The sequence below is a fragment of the Tiliqua scincoides genome, chromosome 3, assembly GCF_035046505.1.
Source record: "Tiliqua scincoides isolate rTilSci1 chromosome 3, rTilSci1.hap2, whole genome shotgun sequence".
Lineage (NCBI taxonomy): Eukaryota > Metazoa > Chordata > Lepidosauria > Squamata > Scincidae > Tiliqua > Tiliqua scincoides.
Genome location: NC_089823.1, coordinates 30,843,228 through 30,850,211, shown reverse-complemented (window position 1 = coordinate 30,850,211; position 6,984 = coordinate 30,843,228). Strand labels below are relative to the sequence as shown.

The 6,984-nt window shown below is 44.7% G+C and overlaps 2 pseudogenes; one reads left to right on the top strand and one right to left on the bottom strand.

The window, feature by feature from the left end:
• Window positions 1-3,046: 3,046 nt before the first annotated feature.
• On the bottom strand, window positions 3,047-3,163 carry LOC136646571 (5S ribosomal RNA; annotated as a pseudogene).
• Window positions 3,164-3,665: 502 nt separating this feature from the next.
• LOC136647139 (5S ribosomal RNA) lies at window positions 3,666-3,782 on the top strand (annotated as a pseudogene).
• Window positions 3,783-6,984: the final 3,202 nt, after the last annotated feature.

The following is a 6,984-nucleotide window of genomic DNA, read 5'->3' as shown; positions in this document are numbered from 1 at the left end:
AGAAAAGCAGGTGCAGTATTTTTATGTAGTTCTCAAGAACGCATCGATTTTCCTTAATCTGGTTGGGGAGAAAAAAGATATGCACATGCTTGAAAGAATGATGTCTGCCTCTAGAGCCAAGTGATATGTGCTGTGAAGTCTTGATTGAAGCACATAAAAAGGCATCATGTTGCCCAAACAAACTTCACAGCTCAGTCGAAAGTGATACATTTTGCTCAAGGAAGCCAAAGAGAAGAGGGAAGTGTATGAGGATTGTCACAGGATTGTCACAACCCAAAAACTCATCTTAGGGCCTAACATGATTCATTAAAATATGGTTTTAACCCTGCACCCCCTTTTTTTCAGCCCCCTCATGCAGGCTTGAGTCCCACTGCAGTCCCAGTCCAGATTGGGGAAGCAACAGAATGCTATCTTTTTTTTTCTGGGTGAAAAACTACTATTGGCAGTAATGGGAGGAAATGGCTGCAGAGAGAAAGATCAAGACCATGGCAGGAAAAAATGGTCGAAGTTAAAAATGGTTAAACACCTCCCACACCATAGTTCTGATCCAGATTGTCCTCTGGCTACCATTTCAGTTTGGGGAGAAAAAAAACTACATGTAAGATAACATGTAGTTTGGCCTTTAGGATTCACTTGCAAAGAGACTTTTTCTGAGATGGTTTTGTGAACACAATCAGAAATGTTGGGATATAAGAGCATCCACTGAATGCTCTTCATTGGAAGGAAGGAAGGAAAACTAGAAGGAACTGGAGATGCAAGACCATCCCAGTGTTTGAGCTGAGCCACTACACATGTTACAAGCAAATGCTTGCAAAAGCAGGGGACTTTAATGGACAGTCAGTTGGATCCCAGGGGATCAGATGTCATAACTGCAAATGGAGACAAGCCACACCAAACTGTAGGACATCCAAGAAAAATGTAGGACATGAAAAAATAAAAGCTAAAAACACTTGTATATTGATTTCATGTGGTTCATTTAAATGCTATATTTACTTATTATTAAATTTAAAGCTATATTACATATAATTTGTTACATACCCTGGTGGCTGTTTGGTCTGGAATGAGCTGGAATCCCTAGCATGTACGTACTGCTGAAACAGAGACACCTGCATTGGCTCGGTCATGTTGTGAGAATGGATGATGGCCGGATCCCAAAGGATCTCCTCTATGGAGAACTCATGCAAGGAATGTGCCCTACAGGTAGACCACAGCTGCGATACAAGGAAATCTGCAAGAGGGATCTGAAGGCCTTAGGAGTGGACCTCAACAAGTGGGAAACTCTGGCCTCTGAGCGGCCCGCTTGGAGGCAGGCTGTGCAGCATGGCCTTTCCCAGTTTGAAGAGACACTTGGCCAACAGTCTGAGGCTAAGAGGCAAAGAAGGAAGGCCCATAGCCAGGGAGATAAACCAGGGAGAGACTGCACTTGCTCCCGGTGTGGAAGGGATTGTCACTCCCGAATCGGCCTTTTCAGCCACACTAGACGCTGTTCCAAAACCACCATTCAGAGCGCGATACCATAGTCTTTCGAGACTGAAGGTTGCCAACATGTTACATATAATTTATTAATTACAAGAAGGCTATATGCTGCCTGCTCACAGGGAAAAGGAAGACATTTAAATTCTTTTCCAGGACATGAGACTAAAAAAAGAAGACATCTGGTCATCCTGGTTTGATCACTTACAAAGGTTTGAACATGCCCACAAAAGGCTGAACCTTTGTCAGCCCTGACCACTCAAAAAAGTCTTGCTTCTGATTGCAAACATTCCAATGGGAGAATTCAATATTTCCAGCTTCTCTGGTAGAGATATTCCCTGGCAATACCTGGGCTTCACATACATCTAACAGTATGTGAGAAGGTACCTCTTGCTAATCCCACAAAGAATGCAAAAGCTCATATTTTTTTCAAACTGTGGAGATAAACACTAGAAATGCTAAAAATCAAGATGGCAAGGGAGAGAATGAAAATAGGTTCGGCTGTGACAGAATGCATTTTGGAAGCATTTTGTCATACTTCTTGGTGAAATTCAACTTAAAGGGACTTCTCCCCTTTTATAAATATGCAAGGACCTGTTAAAAAAAAATCTGTAGCTGCTAATTTTTGAAAGAGTTTTGATTGATATGCCTGGAGCTGTTTGGTATTCAACAAGTTTTAAATGGTAAGGACTGATTCATACTGTGCTAAGCAGTCAGGAACAGAGCAGTACGGACATTGTTCAACATTGTGGTAAGATATTGTGTGCTGCATTTCATACGATTTTGGCCAAATCATACAAGTGTTACCCAAATAAGTGGATGCGTTGGGTCAGTGGGAAGTAGTTTCTCACTAAACTCTCATGGGCTAGTTACTAGAGGTAAGTCTCCTGCCTTGCCACAGGCTACTCCTGAGCAAATCACTTCCTTCTTCCATGTGATATGCACTGAATTTTATTTTTTTTAAAACATTCAGATCTACACATTCGATTTTTAAAATTAGTGTCCAATATAATACACTGTGCGAACATATTCAACATTGTTTTCTTTCAGAGACATATCAATCACAATGCTGCTTCCTATTCTGAGAAGCATTTAGTAACGATCCTCAGAAGAGAGTAGACAGGATGCCAGCCTGCTGGTATGAACCAGAATAACTGGTTTTGCCCCTAGGTGAAGATGCAGAAATGTTGAATTTCCATCTGTTCTTAATATATGTCAGTTAACCCTCTTTGCCCCCCTTGACAGCTTAATTTTGAGAATGTATGCAGTTTAAAAATATATACTGTTTCTGTGTGCGTGTGTAAAGAAGTCTTCATGTTCTCCTCATGCATCAGAGAGAAATATTGACAGGCCTGCCATATTGTGGTGTAATCCTGGGCCGGAAGGAGGCGCCTCTGTGTTTGTGATAAGAAAGGAAAAGGGGGGAGGGGGAGAGAATGAACTGGCTGTGACTTTTCTTGCTTCCCTTTGGAAGCTCAAAGAATTCTCTCCTCTCTGATTTCGTTCCAAGAAACTGAGGTTTGCTGGCTTGACTAATAGTTGGCAACCTTCAGTCTCGAAAGACTATGGTATAAGCCTACAGCACCCGGTATTGCCAGGCGGTCTCCCATCCAAGTACTAACCAGGCCTGACCCTGCTTAGCTTCCAAGATCAGATGAGATCAGGCATGTGCAGGGTTACAGTTGCTGGCTTGACTATCTGCCAAGAAAATCCCTCTTCTGTGTCTTAGAGATTTCATTGCATTTAGAACAAAAGAAAAGAAAACAATAAGACAAGGAGGAGAGGTCTGGAAGTCTTGGAGAAAAAAGTGGGTTGGATGCTGAATTCTGTAAGAAACCACCAGGCTAAACGTGATTGATAACACCCAGCAGTAGAACTGGAGGACCACAGAGCCACCTCTTGATGGTGTTGCCTCCTGAGAGGGGCATGCTGCTCCTGTGGAGTGAAGTGAAAAAGAGGAATGTTCTACTGCAGTGTTTCTCAAACATTGCAGTCACCTAGTCATGACCCACTAGGTGAATCGCGAACCAATTTCAGGTAGATCACCATCCATTTCAATATTTCATTTTTAATGTGCTAGACTTGAGGCTACCATTGTATTTTCTAAAAAGTGGATCCTGGTGCTAAAAGTGTGAGAACGACTGTTCTACTGAAAAGTTTACATCTGTTACTGTGAATTTATCATGGATCATGGCAGCAACTGTTACCCTGCACATGCCGGATCTCGTCTGATCTCGGAAGCTAAGCAGGGTCAGGCCTGGTTAGTACTTGGATGGGAGACCACCTGGGAATACCGGGTGCTGTAGGCTTATACCATAGTCTTTCGAGACTGAAGGTTGCCAACCAACCATCATGGATCTGATTTCATTTCTGTGACACAGGAAGGGGCTACAGTAGCCACTGAACTAAGCAGGGCTGGGCCAGGGCCTCCTGATGCCTGAGGTGGCATGCCAAATGTTGTGGAAATAAGCAGGAGGGCAGAGATGGATGCCCACCACCATTCTGCTGCCTTGGACGACTGCTTCATTTGGCCTTGTGAACAGGTCCACCCTAAGTATGTGATAGAACAGGACCATGACCAAGATGGCAGCATTGATTCAGGCTTGTAATCCTATGCATGCTTTCCTGGAAGTAAGTCCCATTGAACCCAACAGGACTGATTTCTGAGTAGACATGGCAGCAACTGTTACCCTACACATGCCCGATCTCATCTGATCTCAGAAGCTAAGCAGGGTCAGGCCTGGTTAGTACTTGGATGGGAGACCGCCTGGCAATACCAGGTGCTGTAGGCTTATACCATAGTCTTTCGAGACTGAAGGTTGCCAACCAACCAACCATGCCTAGGATTGCACGGTTCGTGTGTAATGATCACTTATAGAGAGCACACATGATTGTTTCATTTGCTGGACCCTTGAAATTCCTCCAAGAGCCGATCTTGTCATTATTCAGCTCTGGATGAAAAGATGTCCCTCATTCAATGCCTTTATTCTGCTATAGATTGACTCTGCTCTGGGGTCCACTGTTCCCGAATCCTCATCCAAGTACTGGCATTTCCAAAATTAAACCTAAAACTGGAGCATGCACAGTTTCCATTCACGCATCTGCATCCTCTTTCTCTCCCCCCTCACCGATTACTGGTAAGTACATGCACATTGATAAAACACAGCTAAAATGAATCTCAAGGTGGTCATATGTAAGATTGTTTTTAAAAAATGCATACGTTGTTTTATTGGTGCATGCAAGCACCACAGTGAGAAGCACTGCCTTACACCATGTAGAGTTTATTGAAATTATGGTCACCTGCCAGAGGTTTAGCTCAGGGGGTATTGGTGGAACAGAGGGCCAGAACTTCTCCTGCATGCAGGAGTGGTGATATCATCAGCAGGAGCACCAGTAGTTGTTGCCTTCAAAACTTTTTTTCAAAGATCCTGAGTTAAGAAGAAGCATTAAGGTCAACAGGAGGCGGCAAACTGAGACATTTGCCTAGGGGCATAGGTGGCAATCTGCCCTACCCCTATATGGAGATGGATAGAGAAGGTCATGGAGTTAGCTAGCTAGCTCTGAGTTTTGGGAGAACTGGACCATGCCTCAAGGGGTGGGAGTTTAGGCATGCTTATTTCATCTCATTGGATAATTGACCTCAGGCGGCCCAGAGGTGAAAGCAGAACTTATTTCTTAGTAAACATGCTTAGGATTGCAGTCTAATAATATACCAGTTATATTGATTTGGATATTTTTATCCCACCTATCCATTGTTTTATATTTGTTTTAAACTATTGCAGCCCACTGCAAAAGTCTGGGATGCAATGAGAATCATCTTTTGATGGCATTTAATAAGTTTCATAGTACAGGTATGCACCACTTAACCTTCTCCAATCCCCGTTGTTATGTGATTAGGTTGTTAAGTGAACATTCCACCCAATCTAGTGCCTTTGATATGTAAACAAACACTCCCTGCCAGACACTTGCTAGCTGCACAGGCTACTGGAGATAGCCTGCCTCTCCTTTGCATTAAGAGCCTCCTTTAGACTGCATTAAGAGTCTGTTGCGTAAACAGACACACTCTGCTACCGGCTATGGGAGACCTGATTGCCTCATTAAGGACCTCTTTGTTATGCTTTGACCACTGTCATATATGCAGTCCTTCGTTATGCGGTCTGTTGTTAAGCAGCGCCTGTACAGGCATACCTCCGTATCCACGGGGGTTCCGTTCCAGAACCTGAATCTTGTGCTCCCCTCGCCTCCGGAGGCTTGTCTGAGCCCTGCGGAGGCCACGTGTAACTACCTGAGGCCTCTGCGGGACTCAGAATGACAATTACAAGGAAAAAAACATCACTTCCAGCTTTTCAACAAAACAAGAAGTGACATTTTTATGCCTTTAATAGGCATTATGAGGGATGGGGAACCCCATTTTCCCCTTGTAATTGTCATTCTGAGCACCGCAGAGACTGCAGGTGGATGCACATGACCTCTGCAGGGCTCAGAAGAGGAGGGGACTTGGGGGGGGGGTGGATCTGCATATATGCGGATAAGTGACACCGCAGAAATGTGATCCGTGGCTACAGGGGCACCCTCTGTAAGAATAAGTGACAAGAGAATAAAACATTCTAACCAAGAAATGTAAGATCAATTGTTTTGTATAGTCTTACTGAAGCAATGGAGATTAGTCTAATGAGGGGGGTGCTGTGCTGAGCTCTTGCAGTTCAACATTCACCACTCCACCACTGCCATATGCATAGGGCTTTTAACCCCTGGGGGCTGGGGGATAAGAATAGGCCCACAGTTTGGCTGTACTTGTCGTAAGAGGCGACTAAACAGCCACCGGGTAGATGGGACTCCTTAGCCTGGGAAGGCAGCTCATCTGAGAGAAGGGAAACTCTGATCCCAAACCTCCACTGCCTTGTGACTACATCCAGTTATGGAAAAGGCTTCAGGAGTCAACCTCGAGGCAAAATCCGGAGCCGGAGTCCCTGAGGCAGTTCATGGCTGAACACAGTCACGTTCTGGCAACTCCTGCGACGCCGCTGGAACCAACCGTACTGGCCTCTGCCTTTCCATTGGACCATTTCAGCGACGTGGAGAGGGGGGATTTGCTGCATGGGAAACAGTCTATCTTCCATATCTACTTTACCCAGGCTTCACGCACTAGAGAGGACACTCTGTTTCAGAACCACCAGTCAAAGTCTTCCGAGACTGAAGGATGCCAACAAGACTGAAGCGATGGAGATTAGTCTAATGAGGGGGGCGCCATGCTGAGCTCTTGCAGTTCAACATTCACCACTGCCATATGCATAGGGCTTTTGTGGCGCTCCTTTTAGCTTCCACTCATTCCCAAGTGGTTGGTCGAATCTTGAGTCTTCATGAGACCACGATGAAAGAAAACCATTCACATGACCACGTCTCCTTGGTTATCACATCCACCAGAAAGGGCTCAGCCCCCACAGTCACATCCCAGGTGCAGGTGTGTTTCTCTGTGTACGTCTGCACACACTGTCAATCCACTACATGATT